Source organism: Nicotiana tabacum, chromosome 9 (assembly GCF_000715075.1).
Source record: "Nicotiana tabacum cultivar K326 chromosome 9, ASM71507v2, whole genome shotgun sequence".
Taxonomy (NCBI): Eukaryota; Viridiplantae; Streptophyta; class Magnoliopsida; order Solanales; family Solanaceae; genus Nicotiana; species Nicotiana tabacum.
The window spans coordinates 75338481-75354822 of NC_134088.1; the positions used below are offsets into that span (position 1 = coordinate 75338481).

Below are 16342 nucleotides of genomic sequence, written 5' to 3' on the forward strand. Positions count from 1 at the left end.
ACCGTCTACCATATAATGCCTCATAGGGAGATATATGAATGTTCGACTGGTAGCTGTTATTGTAGGCAAACTCCGCTAACGGCAAAAATTGATCCCAAGAGCCTCCAAAGTCAATAACACAAGCACGAAGCATATCCTCCAAGATCTGAATAGTGCGCTCGGACTGCCCATCCATTTGAGGATGAAATGTTGTGCTCAACTCAACCCGCGTACCCAACTCACGCTGAACTGCCCTCCAAAAGTGTGAGGTAAACTGCATACCTCGATCAGAAATGATAGACACGGGGACACCGTGAAGACAGACGATCTCACGAATATAAATCTCTGCCAATCGCTCCGAGGAATAGGTAACTGCCACAGGAATGAAATGCGCTGACTTAGTCAGCCTGTCCACAATGACCAAAACTGCATCGAACTTCCTCTGAGTCCGTGAGAGTCCAACAACAAAGTCCATAGTGATACGCTCTCACTTTCACTCAGGAATATCTAACCTTTGAAGTAAACCACCAGGTCTCTGATGCTCACACTTTACCTGCTGGCAATTTAGGCACCGAGCTACATAGGCAACTATGTCCTTCTTCATTCGCCTCTACCAATAATGCTACCTCAAGTCCTGATACATCTTGGCGGCACACGGATGAATAGAATACCGGGAACTGTGGGACTCCTCAAGGATCAAATCACGAAGTCCATCCACATTAGGCACACAAATACGACCCTGCATCCTCAAAACTCCGTCATCTCCAACAGTAACCTGCTTGGCACCACCGTGTCGCACTGTGTCTCTAAGGACAAGTAAATGCGGATCATCATCTTGCCGATCTCTGATGCGCTCAAACAAGGAAGACCGAGCGACTGTACAAGCTAGAACACGGCTGGGCTCAGAAATATCTAACCTCACAAACTAGTTGGCCAAGGCCTGAACATCCAATGAAACCGGTCTCTCACCAACTGGAATATATGAAAGGCTACCCATACTGACTAACTTTCTACTCAAAGCATCGGCCACCACATTGGCCTTCCCGGGATGATACAATATGGTGATAAAATAGTCTTTCAATAGCTCTAGCCACCTCCTCTGCCTCAAATTGAGTTCCTTCTGCTTGAACAAATACTACAAGCTCCGATGATCAGTGAATACCTCACATGGCACGCCGTAAAAATAGTGCCTCCAAATCTTCAGCACGTGAACAATGGCTGCCAGCTCTAGATCATGAGCAGGGTAATCCTTGTCGTGAACCTTGCTGCCGTGAAGCATATGCAATAACCTTGCCACCCTGCATCAATACCGCACCCAAACCAATACGAGATGCGTCATAATATACTGTATAAGATCCTGAACCTGTGGGTAACACCAATACCGGTGCCATAGTCAAAGCTGTCTTGAGCTTCTGAAAGCTCGCTTCACACTCGTCTGACCACCTGAACGGGGCACCCTTCTGGGTCAATCTGGTCAACGGGGCTACTATGGATGAAAACCCCTCCACAAATCGACGGTAATAGCCCGCCAAACCCAGTAAACTACAGATCTCTGTAGCTGATGTGGGTATAGGCCAATTCTGGACTACCTCAATCTTCTTAGGATCTACTTGAATACGCTCTGCTGATACAACGTGACCCAAGAAAGCAACTGAACTCAAACAAAACTCACATTTTGAGAACTTTGCATATAACTGGTTGTCTTTCAAAGTCTGAAGAACGATCCGAAGGTGCTGCTCATGCTCCTCTCGACTGTGGGAGTAGATCAAGATATCATCAATAAACACAATCAAAAAGGAATCTAGGTAGGGTTTCAACACCCGGTTCATCAAATCCATGAATGCTGCTGGGGCATTTGTCAGCCCAAATGACATCACTAGAAACTCATAATGCCCATACCGAGTCCAAAAATCTGTCTTAGGAACATCGGATGCCCTAATCCTCAACTGATGTTAGCCAGATCTCAAATCAATCTTTGAAAACACCTTGACACCCTGAAGCTGATCAAATAAATCATCAATCCTCGGCAATGGATATTTGTTCGCAAATGGTGACTTTGTTTAACTGCCGATAATCTATACACATCCTCATCGATCCATCTTTCTTCTTCACAAACAACACAGGTGCACCCCAGGGAGAGACACTAGGTCTAATGAAGCCATTATCCAACAAATCTTGCAACTGCTCCTTCAATTCTTTCAACTCTGGCGGGGCCATGCGATATGGCAGAATGGAAATAGGCTGAGTGCCCAGAGCCAAATAAATGCAGAAATTAATATCCCTATCGGGTGGCATCCCCAGCAGGTCCGCAGGAAACACCTCTGGAAACTCACGAACAACTAGCACCGAATCTATGGAAGGAACCTCCGCACTAGAATCGCGGACATAAGCCAAATAAGCTAGACACCCCCTCTCGACCATATGCCGAGCCTTCACATAAGAGATAACCCTATTGGCAGAATGGCCAAGATTCCCTCTCCACTCTAATAGAGTCAACCCCTGCAAGGCTAAGGTCACCGTCTTGGCATGACAATCTAATATAGCATGATAAGGTGACAGCCAATCCATACCCAGTATGACATCAAAATCAATCATGTCGAGAAGTAGAAGATCTACACGAGTCTCAAGACTCCGAATGGTGACCACACACGAGCGATAAACACGATCTACAACAATAGCATCTCCCACTGGTGTGGACACATACATAGGAGCACTCACAGAATCACGGGGCATAACCAAATAGGAAGCAAAATAGGATGACACATAGGAGTAAGTAGATCCCGGATCAAATAGAACTGAAGCATCTCTACTATAAACTGAAATAGTACCTGTGATAACAACGTCAGATGACTCAGCCTCAGGCCTGGCTGGGAAAGCATAACACCGGGCTGGGCCCCAACACCATATACTACATCCCTGGGACGGCCTCTAGCTGGCTGGTCTCCACCTCTAACGGCCTGACCTCCACCTCTAACTGTCTGGCCCCTAACTCTGGCTACCTGACCCCTGCCTCTGGCTGGCTGAGCAGGTGGTGCAGCAGCTGGTGCCGGAACCATGGCACGGGAACTCTGATGCTGTGAGTTACCAGTTGCCTGAGGGCAAAATCAAGCAATGTGCCTCAGATCACCATAAGTATAACATAACCTCAGCTGTTGTGACTGCTGACCCTGAAACTGACCCTGTCGACCTGAATAACCACCCTGATAACTCTGGAGTGGAGGTGCACTAATAGGAGCTGGTGGTGCACTGTAGGCTAGCTGGTCGGAATAATGTATCTGAGGGCCACGACCACCTGAGGCACCGTGGGATGCCTGGAGCGCTGAATGAAATAGCCTGGGAGGATGACCTCTACCAAAAGTACTCCTGCCTTTAGATGAGGCACTGCTGAACTCACCGAATGAAGAGGCCTCTTGTCAGACCCCTGACCTCCCTGAGTAAGAACCATCTCGACTCGTCTGGCGACATTAGCAGCCGCCTGAAAAGAAATCTCACTCTCAGTCTCCTTAGCCATCTGCAATCTGATAGGCTGAGCAAGTCCATCAATAAACCTCCTCACCATCTCTCTCTGTGGGAAGCAGAAGAATGGCATGACGGGCCAAATCTACAAAATGGGTCTCATACTGAGTAACAGTCATACTGCCCTGTTGGAGACGCTTAAACTGACGACGACGCTCCTCTCTCAATGTGATAGGCAGAAACTTCTCTATAAAGAGCTGAGAGAACTGGTCCCAAGTAAGAGCAGGCGACCCAGCTGGTCTGGTCAACAAGTAATTTCTCCACCATTTCTTGGCAGAACCAGTCATCTGAAATGCAGCAAAATCGACCCCATTGGGTCTCCACTATACCCATGTTCCATAGAACCTCGTGACAGCTGTCAAGATACTCCTGGGGGTCCTCTGAAGGGGCACCACTGAAGTGAACAGGAAAGAGCTTGGTAAACCTGTCCAATCTTCATAAAGCCTCTGAAGACATATCTGGCCCATCTCCGACCTGTACCACGATAACCGACTAAACTAATCCGATTGGCTGAGCTTCTGGAGCTTGATACTGGGGAGCTATCTGCTCCGGAGCGGGAGTGGTAGCAGTCTAGGCTCCTCCTCTAGCCTGAGAGACTGCTGGTGCCATGGGAAATGCGCCAGTCTGGGCCACACTCTCCATAAGGCCTACTAAATGGACCAAAGCGTCCTGAAGTATTGGGGTAGCAATGAACCCCTCCAGAACCTGAGCTGGTCCGACAGGAACAGTCTAGGCTGGAACCTCCTTGTCAATCTCTATCTGAGGCTCCACTACTGGGGCTGCTGCTCGGGCCCTAGGCTGAGCCCTGCCCCTGCCTCGACCTCTGCCCCGCGTAAGAGCTATCACTGGAGGCTCTGGCTGCTGCTCAGCTGAGGAAGCGGTACGTGTTCTCGCCATCTGCGAGAGAATAAGAGTAGAAGAGTTCAATCAGTGTTGAGAAAGCAAAATCGCACGACAAAGAAGAATAAAAGTGAATCTTATTCCTAAAATTCATAGCCTCTGGAAGATAAGCACATACGTCTCCGTACCGATCCTCCAAACAATACTAAGCTTGCTCGTGAATCGTGAGACTTATGTAACCTAGTACTCTGATACCAACTGTCACGACCCGAAATTTTCCACTTACGGGACCGTGATGGCGCCTAACATTTCACTTGCCAGGCAAGCCAACATTAGAAAATCATTAAACCAATTCCTTATTTCCATTCAGTAAACTTGCAACCCTGCATCAATACCGCACCCAGACCAATACGAGATGCATCACAATATAATGTATAAGATCCTGAACCTGTGGGTAACACCAATACCGGTGCCATAGTCAAAGCTGTCTTGAGCTTCTGAAAGCTCGCTTCACACTCGTCTGACCACCTGAACGGGGCACCCTTCTGGGTTAATCTGGTCAACGGGGCTACTATGGATGAAAACCCCTCCATAAATCAACGGTAATAGCCCGCCAAACCCAGGAAACTACGGATCTCTGTAGCTGATGTGGGTATAGGACAATTCTAGATTGCCTCAATCTTCTTAGGATCTACTTGAATACGCTCTGCTGATACAACGTGACCCAAGAAAGCAACTGAACTCAACCAAAACTCGCATTTTGAGAACGTAGCATATAACTGGCTGTCTTTCAGAGTCTGAAGAATGATCGGAATGTGCTGCTCATGCTCCTCTAGACTGTGGTTGTAGATCAAGATATCATCAATAAACACAACCATAAAGGAATCCAAGTAGGGTTTGAACACCCGGTTCATCAAATCCATGAATGCTGCTGGGGCATATGTCAGCCCAAATGACATCACTAGAAATACATAATGCCCATACCGAGTCTGAAAAGCTGTCTTAGGAACATCAGATGCCCTAATCCTCTACTGATGGTAGCCAGATCTCAAATCAATCTTTGAAAACACCTTGGCACCCTGAAGCTGATCAAATAAATCATCAATCCTCAGCAATGGATACTTGTTCTTGATGGTGACTTTGTTCAACTGCTGATAATCTATACACATCCTCATCGATCCATCTTTCTTCTTCACAAACAACATGGGTACACCCCAGTGCGAGACACTAGGTCTAATGAAGCCCTTATCAAGCAAATCTTGCAACTGCTCCTTCAATTCTTTCAACTCTGGCGGAGCCATGCGATATGGCGGAATGGAAATAGGATGAGTGCCCGGAGCCAAATCAATGCAGAAATCAATATCCCTGTCGGGTGGCATCCCCGGCAGGTCTGCAGGAAACACCTCTGGAAACGCACAAACAACCGGCACCGAATCCATGGAAGGAACCTCCGTACTCGAATCGCGAACATAAGCCAAATAAGCTAGACACCCTTTCTCAACCATATGCCGAGCCTTCACCTAAGAGATAACCCTACTGGCAGAATGGCCAAGATTCCCTCTCCACTCTAATTGAGGCAACCCCTGCAAGGCTTATGTCACCGTCTTGGCGTGACGATCCAATATAACATGATAAAGTGATAGTCAATCCATACCCAGTATGACATCAAAATTAACCATATCGAGTAATAGAAGATCTACACGAGTCTCAAGACTCCCAATGGTGACCACACACGAACAATAAATACGATCTACAACAATAGCATCTCCCACTGGTGTGGACACATACACAGGAGCACTTAAAGAATCATGGGGCACAACCAAATAGGAAGCAAAATAGGATGACACATAGGAGTAAGTAGATCCCGGATCAAATAGAACTGAAGCATCTCTACTGCAAACTGAAACAGTACCTGTGATAACAACGTCAGATGACTCAGCCTCAGGCCTTGTCGGGAAAGCATAACATCGGGGTTGGGGCCCACCACCCTGAACTACGTCCCTGGGACGGCCTCTAACTGGCTGGTCTCCACCTCTAACGGCATGACCTTCACCTCTAACAGTCTGGCCTCTCCCTCTGGGTGCCTGACCCCTGCCTCGGGCTGGCTGAGCAGGTGGTGTAGCAACTGGTGCCAGAAACATGGCACGAGAAATCTGATGCTGTGAGATGCCCGTTGCTCGAGGGCAAAATCTAGCAATGTGCCTCGGATCACCACAAATATAACATAACCTCGGTTGTTGTGACTGTTGACCCTGAAACTGATCATGTCGACCTGAATAACCACCCTGAAAACTTTGGAGTTGAGGTGCACTAATAGGAGCTGGTGGTGCACTGTAGGCTAGTTGGTCGGAATAATTCATCTCAGGGCCACGGCCAACTGAGGCACCGTGGGATGCCTGGAGCGCTGAATGAAACGGCCTAGGAGGATGGCCTCTACCAAAGGCCCTTGGATCTAAAAGAATTGAGGGCCTTGCGTATGAAGGCAGCCCAGTTCAGCTTGTCCGAAGACGGAACCTTGTTCAGCAGAACATTCAATGGCCCACTCGCGATATGTCTAGGACCAGGAGATACCGACTACGTTATGAGGGAAATTCATGAAGGCACCTACAGAAATCATTCAGGCACCGAATCATTTGTCCGAAAGATAATCAGAGCCGGTTACTACTGGATCGACATGGAAAAGGATGCGAAGAAGTTTGTACGAAAATGTGATGAATGTCAAAGACATGCTCCGGTGATTCATCAACCCGAGGAGCTGCTTCGTTCGGTTTTGTCACAATGGCCGTTCATGAAATGGGGAATGGACATCGTTAGCCCCCTTTCATGGGCACACAGTAAGACTGAATTTATATTGTTTATGACTGATTATTTTTCTAAGTGGGTGGAAGCCCAGGCATATGAGAAAGTTAGAGAGAAAGAAGTCATCAATTTCATTTGGGACCACATCATATGTCGGTTCGGAATGCCGTTCGAGATCGTGTGCGACAACAGGAAACAAGTCATCGACAGCAAAGTAAGCAAGTTTCTCGAAGACCATAAGATCAAAAGGATCCTATAAACGCCCTACCACCCTAGTGGGAACGGAAAAACAGAATAGACCAACAAATCCATACTCCAAAACCTCAAAAAGAGGTTAACCGCGTGAAGTCCTATGTGCATACCGCACGACCTCAAAGTCTAGTACCGGGGCCACCCCATTCTCACTGGTTTATGGCGCCGAAGATCTAATACCGGTCGAAGATAGAGAACCAAGTCTACGGTTCCAATATGCAGCTAAAGAATTAAACAACGAAGCCATGAACATGAGCCTGAAGCTATTAGATGAAAGGCGCGAAGCCGCCCTTGTCCGATTGGCCGCCTAAAATTAGCGGATCGAGAGGTATTACAATCGAAGGGCCAACCTTCGACACTTGGGACTTAGTGTTAAGAAAGGTCACACTAAGCACCCGGAACCCAAACGAAGGGAAGCTGGGGCCGAACTGGGAATGTCCATATTAAATTATCGAGATCAATGGATAAGGATAGTACAAACCCGGAAAAATGAACGGGGAATGACTACTAAACAATTGGAACGTACTCACTTAAAGCGATACTAATGCTAAGGCACGACCCCATTTATTCCTTTTACTTATTTACATTTCGAACTAACACTTGCAGGCAACCTTCAAAGAAAGATACAATTCTTAGGCCTGAAAGCACGGGTTGCACTCTTTTTCCCTTGGATCGGTTTTGTTCCAAATTGGTTTTCCGGCAAGGTTTTTAACGAGGCAACAGTAAATCGTGCTAACTTAGAATTGAAGGTCGGTTACGAATCAGTGTTGAAGAACACAATAGCAGTATTCGTGGTTTCTCTATGACCGGCCTCCAACACTAAGGGGCATCACGCCCGGATAAGGACTTTAGTAAGGAAAGAAACTTTGTGACTGAATAGTCTCGGCTCGATCGATAAGATTTACTGTAAGGTCCAAACGGTCAAATTAACTATGCCCACATAGACTACTCAAGTCCTGACATAAAGCTTGTACACATGTGTAACCATATATATTACATACAAAAATAAAAAAACTCTTTACCTTGCGGATAAATATCTTGTCCCTTAAAAAAATTCTTTTATTTCTTTTCTCTTAAAGCATTTCATACTTTCGATCCCCCAAAGGTATCGAGCCCAAGGGTCGCCTTTATCTAGGTTCAAAGGATCGCTCTCACTCGAGGACAGTTGTCCAAAGACAAATTCGGGCAGCCTGGGCTATCAGAGCCCGGGGCACAAGACCTATTAGGCATCACCCGAACTTTAAAGGCTATGACCATCCCCACTCGGGGACTGTCATCTTAGGCAAGACTGAATAACTCGGGGCAAAATTCCATTGGGAAACACCCGAACTAAAAAGGCTACGGCCATACTAAAATGGCTTGGAGACGTTTGAGACCCGTAACAAAAAATAAGGCCTTCAAAATTTCTAAACTAGTTCTAAAGGCTACCCTCGGCAAACTATGATCTAAAAAATTATAAGTACTTTGGGGAAACATTTCCGGTCATACCAAATCCCCACGATTCCTTAAACAAAATAATGTCGAAGGTAAGGCCCGTTCGAACCTCCGAACATGACCTAACTATTTCATGCTAAGGCATTTCAATCTTTGCAAACATAAAGAATAAAGCAAAGGAAAATGAACTTAGAAATTGTTGAAGGGAAAAAAGAAGCCTTGTACTATATATACATATAGTCTTTACAAATACCAAACAACCTTGACAAAAAGTACAAAAGTACAAAAACACAATAAACAAAGGAAAATGTACAAGGAACTTAAACGATATGTTCTTCACCGGAACCCTCCTCGTCGCCAGGGTCTTTGGAGTCTCCTCCACCCTCGAATTCGCTCGAACCCTCAGAGTCTTCTTCATCCTCGGGATACACCAACTTCTTGGCCTCAACTTCGAGCACCTTGGAGTGCTCAATTTCAGCCGCTAAGTCAAAATCTCGAGCATGAATTTCCTCGAGGGCCTCCCTTCGGGATTGCCGCTTCGCATGATCGACGATATCCTTCAGTCGATCCTGACCGCCACAACGTCAGCCTTATATTAGGCCACCATCTCGTTGGCATCGGCTTTGACCACCACAACCACCGACCTGTCCGTTTCGAGCTCCTTGGCGAGAGTTTCTCGATCAACGACGATCGGGCTTAGTTGAGACTGAAACTCCTCAAGATTTTGGGCTCGCACCTCGATTTTCTCCTTTGCCGCTCAAAGATGGACCTATGCCAAACCCAGATGCACCCGAGAAGTCTCCTTTTCCGAGGCCAGGCGGCCCATCCCGCCTCTCAATTCTTCGGCTTCAGGCTTGACTACATTCAGTTCAGCTCGTAGTTGGTCGATCTAATCGATCTTCTGATTGACCTGTAGATTTTTACCATTAATTATCGAATCTAGCTCATCGTCACTAACTTCAAATATTTTTACCTGTTCGACCAGGTCAGCATGCTCCTTTCGGGCCACTTCCAGCTCAGCTCGGAGGCTTTTAGCCTGCCTTTCACGTTGCTCGCTGAGAAGTTTGTAAATATATCTCTTCTTAGTGAGCCCTCGGACCTCGACCTCAAGCTGGTTCAACTCGTCCCGATAACGAAGAAAAGTTTCAAGATGAAGCACCGAGGCCTACAGACACAAAGAAAAATGTTAGGGATATCTACGAATTAATCTAAGTACAAGTTAAAGTCATCAAGAAATATCTGAAATTACCCAGTTTAGCACCTGTTGTGCTTCGTTGAACAGGCAGGGCGCATCTACCTCATTCATCTTGTCGTGGTCTTCCTCGGTCACAGACACCGAAGATAGCTGGCCACCTCTACGAGGGAGGAGAGGACTCAGGCATCCTCCGGAATGGAGATGACAATGGATCGCTTCCTGTCAGGATCCGCGCTCGGAGCCGAAAGTCGGTTGATCAATTTCGGGCATGAGGAAAGCCTGCTTGTTCCCGAAGATGGAATCTTCTTAGGCACCTCTAAGTCACCCAATCCAGTGATGTCCTCCGTGGAGGTAGAGTACACGCCATCAAAAAAGCCGCAGAAGGGGTCGTCTGCTCCATGGGCCCCCTCATTGGGACGTTCTTTCTCCGTCTAAACCTCGTTATACATGGACTCTGTGAACGAGGGTGACTCAGTGATGTCTATCACACCAAGTAAGAACTTAACAACACAAGAGGAACCCAAAAATTACTTGCTACGGACTGGAATCTCACCATGAGAACGGACCTCCCAACAGCCCTTCGAAAGCTCGCGCCATGAGCGCTAGGAATAGGGCATTTGTGATACGATTCCCTCGACCTACTCATTGAATCGAGGGACTGCATTCGGGACCCGAGCAACAGCTGCACCACCACAAAAGCACCGATAAGAAGGAAGGAACAAAAGCGTAAAATCAAATTTGAAAGCAAAATTGTACTTACATAGTGTATTCCACTTCTCGGGACACAACATATGCTCAACTGGGATCAAATCTGAAGTCCACACTCGGACGAAACGACCTTGCCAACCTCGATCCCGGTCTTCATCAATACTTGAGAACGAGGCTTTGCTGGCCCGACGCACAAGCTTTATCAGTCCCCCCAAAAGATTCGGGGACTGTATAAGCGCATAAGGTGGTCGACGGTGAACGGGAATCCATCAATCTTGCTCACAAAGAATCGGAGAAGGATCACGATCCTCTAGAGTGAAGGGTGAATTTGATCGATACATACCTTGTATCTTTTGCAAAAGTCAATGATGACCGGATACAATGGGCCCAGTGTAAAGGTATGGGTGTAGACACTTAACTATCCCTCAACGTGGGTGGTGATGGCTTCATCGGGGTCGGGAACCACTACTTTTTTGTCAACCCAATTGCAATCCTTTTTTACCGTGGGGAGAACATCCTAAGTGATCGAGCAGAGGTACCTCGAGACCTCCTCACACTGTCCTTGTACGGAGGAAATCTTTTCAACCTTAAAATCAACATTGACCGGACACCCCCTGGGGATGAACATTTTCAGAGGAGGTTTCGGTACTGGTTCCTCAACGGCAGTACGCGAAGCGGTCCCTTCGGCCTAGGTGGCCGGTCGCGAGAAGAAATGAGTTTCTTTTTGGGAAACGGTTTTTGAAGTCTTCGCCATTCCTTTGAAAAATGGAGGAAAATGGGAAAAAAGAGGAAGTTAAAGGAATCCACTTGATGGCTTGATATGAAGACGAACAAGAGTTCTTACAAAAGATATCAAATAACCGGGATATAAGTGCCAGAAAATATTGAGATTTCTAAGGTACGAGGGTAGAAGACTTGGATGTAAAGTTTAAATGAATAAAGAAAGAGGTATTTATAGTTTTTCGGAGGTAGTTCGCATCTTGGAATGGCCGACGACGGCTGACAAGCATTTAATGCCATTAAGACTTGATTGACGAGACATTTCTTTTGTTTTGTCGTTTCTGTCACGGGATATCGAAGTAAGAATCAGAAGCTCATATCGTTTTTCGCCGTCTACTCTCCAAAAAATGAGGAGACTATCTGTATACGACCAAAATCGAGCTCACCTGCGACATGGTAGATCAGGCTCGGAAGTTGGCAATAAAGGGCTAAAGATCGACCCCAAGTCCCACTCGGTTAGAACCCGGGGTGCAAAATGCCTGCCTTCGAAGAATATCGAACGTGATCCCGGAATCGGTTCTAGCCTCGAATAAGTTCGAAGAAACATTGTTAGCATAGCCAACAGAAGGAAGAAATATCCGTGACCGGTCGAATATTACGGCGGAAATTACGGCACGTATCGATAAGGGATCGTTGATCAGTAAATCAAGAGATTTATTTACCGTTTATAGAATTGTACCTAAAGTAGGACTCATCTACTATATAAAGGGGGTCTGATAATTCATAGAACACATTGTAACACGCACTAAAAAGCAATATATTATTATTTCTCTCTTTAAGCTCTTATTCATTTGTATCTCAAGACCGATCAAAGTACATCCGGTTCGAGGGTGACTAGTCTTCCAAGACTGAAATCGTCAAATTCGTGTGGTTTGAATTTACTTTATCGTTATTTATTTCAAATGCAACTCAATTTATCATTTTGTATCAAGTCAATCCGCATATCCTTAAAACCACTTACAAATTCAATTGTTATTTGATTTTGCGAGTAAACAGAATCCAAGAAAAAAATCATGTGTATTGTGTGGTAAATGTTGTTGACGAATTTTCAAAATAGCAAAGTTCGTTAATATACTCTTCGTTGTCGCCCTTCTAACTTTTATATCAAGTATATATTCTGTCTCTTCTCTTCCAACATTGGGACAATTACATCAAGCTACAAAAAAACCATTAATATTTTTACTTTACAACAATAATATTTTTTTGTTAATGCAGAAGAGGGAATTATTGGTAAAGTTGAAGGGAAAGAATGTTCAGTTGACGTTGGATTTAACAGTTGCACCACTGCTCATGTCATGACAGGTGTCTTAAACAGTGCATTCAGGCTACTTTCTATCTGATTTACAAAGCATTGTGTCAAATGGCATATGATGGTTCTACATATTGTGAATGCATATTTAATTGCATAGATGATGATAATACTAATAATCAGTTGATGGTTGCAAAATCACCATCTCCACTGTAATGTTTAGTTAGATTCGAATGCCTTTTAATATAACAGTGCTTTAAGTTATTTTTAGGAAATACGTTGCATCGTCCCACTTTTCAAAAGTACTTTTCTAGATCTGTTTCTATATTTTGATTAAAACATGTTTATTTTTTCCAATGAAAATTCGACGTACGCTCTAACATGTTCAAGACAAAAAGCTAATCCAATAATCAATTCATCCAAAATACAATTGTTTGAAATCATATTGTCAATGCCAAATCCGAAAAGCAAAAACCTTCTCACGCTTTCTTTTTCTTTTTCTTTTACCCTCAAACAGGAAAGGGGGCATTTGGTATAAAATGGAATTGAAAACGTATCGAGGAACAAGGAAAAAATAGTAAAGTGTTAAGAGAGGCTAAAAAACGAAGAAAAAAAGGCACTTATAGGAATTAAGTTTTTTCAAATGTAAAAGAAGTAGATAGACTTTACTGGTTCACACAAGTAATCGCCATTTTAGCTCTTTAGCTTTTTCTACGTTACCAATATTGTAACGACTCGGGCGGTCGTTTTGAACATTTGTATTCCGTTAAGCTATTTGAAGTCTTGAGCAGCATCGTATGATGTATTATGACTTGTGTGAATCGTCAGTTTTGATTTTCAGGTTTTCGGAAGCTTTAAGTTGGAAGAATTGACTAAGGTTTGACTTTTGAGTAAACGACCTCAGAATCGGGATTTGAAAGTTCCAATAGATTCGTACGGTGATTTCGGACTTGGGCGTATATTCGGGTTGAGTATCGGGTGGTCCGGAAATATTTCGGCACTTATTATGAAAGGTTGGCATTTTGAAGGCTTAAGAATTTCATAAGTTTGGTTTGAAGTTGATTTTGATGTTATCGATTTCCGTTTGGGGTTCCGAGCCTTGGAATAGATTCGTATTGTGATTTGTGACATGCACGCAAAGTTTGGCATCATTCCGGAATATTTTGATATGACTCGGACGCATTCGTCAAAGTTTGGAAGTTTGAAAGTTTAAGGAAGGATTTGGTCGTCGATTCATAGTTTTGATGTTGTTTGGTGTGATTTGAGGCCTCGATCAGGTTTGTTTCATATTTTGGGACAGGTTGGTGTGATTGGACAGGGTCCCGGGGGTCTCGGGTGTGTTTCGGGGTGATTTCAGACCAAGTTTGGCTAAGTTGTTGTTGCTGGTACTGGTTTTGTACTTCTTGAACGCGGAAGGAGAGACGCGTTCGCGAAGAAGGTTTTGGAATGGAGGCCATTTTGTTCAACGCATTCGCGAGAAGGTAGTCGTGTTCGCGAAGGTCTGGGCAGTTGTGCTCCGTGATCGCGATTGACTGGTCGCGTTCGTGTAAGGTAAGATCGGCCTCAGAGTTTTTGGTCTACGTGTTCACGAGGATGGTTCCGCGTTCGCGATGGTCAGGCCTAGTAAGGCATCGCGTTCGCGAGCCTTTCTTCGCGATCATGAAGGAGGATTTTTGGAGTTGAAGCAAGTTGTGCTTCGCGAACGCGTGGGCAGTGCCGCATTCGTGAAAAAGGTCGGACTAGGCAGTGTTCTTTTAAAATAGGAGGTTTGGCTCATTTTAAATTTATTTCGTCCATGGGAGCCGATTTTGGAGCAATTTTGGAGTGCCATTTTCATCATCTATTATGGGGTAAGTGATTCTTCATATTATGAGTTAAATACATGGTTTATATATGGATTTAAGTATGAGAATTTGTAAAAAAACTAGAAATTGGTATTTTTGAATTTTTACCATGAAATTAGATATGGAATTAGGAATAAATTATATATTTGAGTTAGTGGTGTTATGGATAAGATTTATCTTCAAGAATTTTCGAAATTCGGGCACGTGGGTCCGAGTGTCGACTTTAATGGCTTTTCGAGCGGAGTTGGGGAGTGTTATGAATTAATCAATTATGATGTTGGAGTATATTTTTATTGGCTTTCGTGATTGTTTGATTAGTTTCAGGACATTTGGCTTGGAGTTGAGTGTTAGAGTGGCGTTGGAGTTGGTTATGGAATTTTCGGAGTATTGTTTAGCTTGCTCGACATTGGATTCGACTTGTTTGAGGTAAGTGTCTTGCCTAACCTTGTTGAGAAAATTTTTCCTACTATTTGACATTATTTGCTACATGCGGGGGTGATACATTTATGAGGTGACGAGCATGTATGCATGTGCCAGGGTTAATCATGATCGGGGGTAAATTATACTATAAATTGTGCCTTGTGGAATTACATGACCTTCTTGCTTCATGTTTGACTTGACTTCTAGATATTAAGAATATGGAATTAAATGTTAGAAACAAAGATTTAGCTTATTAAAACTTGATTAAAATTTGACGCATCTTTGAGAAACAATAGATGTGTCTAATTCGGTCATCATTATGCCTAATCACTAATACATCATTACGACCGTTATTATTGAGATATTAGAATCTATACTTGATTTAAAGATCATTTTTTTAGACTTGGCAAAATACTTGAACAATAAAGTACTTGAGGTTTATTGATTTTTTATTGGCTTGAAAGTTGTGATTGATGTCATTTAGAATTTCCGCTTAAACACTCTCCTTGATGTTATTTATGCTTCAAACCTTGCTTGCCATTGATATACATGTGCTTGGTGAGGAAGAGTGTAAAGCGCGAAGGGTGATGACGTGCCATAGTATATATATTATCATGTGAGGGAGAGTGTAAAGCACGAAGGGTGATGTCGTGCCATTGTATATATATATATATATATATATATATATATATATATATATATATATATATATATATTATCATGTGAGGAAAGTGTAAAGCACGAAGGGTGATGTCGTACCATTTCATTTGAGTGTAAAGCACGAAGGGTGATGCCGTGCCATTTTATTTGAGAGTAAAAGCACGAAGGGTGATGTCGTGCCATTTTATTTATATTATCACGAGTTCATGGCACGATGGGTGTTTCCGTGCAGGCGAAGACGACAGACATGCATTATGTTGTGATATCCTTTCCTCGTGTATACGTTCATGCCTTTACATTGAGCTGTCATTGTCGTACCTATGTTTCCTATGTGACTTTTTGTTATTGTCCTATCTTTTATTCTCTATCTCAATTGTTGTCGTGTTGCCCATGCCTTTTACTTGCTTAACTTCCAAACATCATGCCTACCTCTTGCTGTTATATTCACATCCATGTCGTAATGTCACGACCCAAATTCTAACATGTCGTGATGGCGCCTATCTCGAAATTAGGCAAACCGAAAATCTCAGTAAACCACAATTTCTTTTAAGTTTGAAAATATAATATTTAAATAAAATCCACAAATCCTACAAATACCGATACAACCACTCCCAAAATCTGGTATCACCGAGTACATGAGCATCTAATATAGTCTGAAGAATATGG

General features: G+C 44.1%; 1 protein-coding gene across 1 annotated transcript in view; it reads left to right on the forward strand.

Moving 5' to 3' along the window:
* The window catches only part of LOC107784425 (uncharacterized), a 29009-nt gene extending 16056 nt beyond the window's left edge, over positions 1-12953 (forward strand). Inside the window, exon 10 of the mRNA XM_075221752.1 lies at positions 12719-12953. The gene's annotated coding sequence lies outside the window, so the exon portion shown is untranslated. The remainder of the gene's footprint in view (positions 1-12718) is intronic.
* Positions 12954-16342: the final 3389 nt, after the last annotated feature.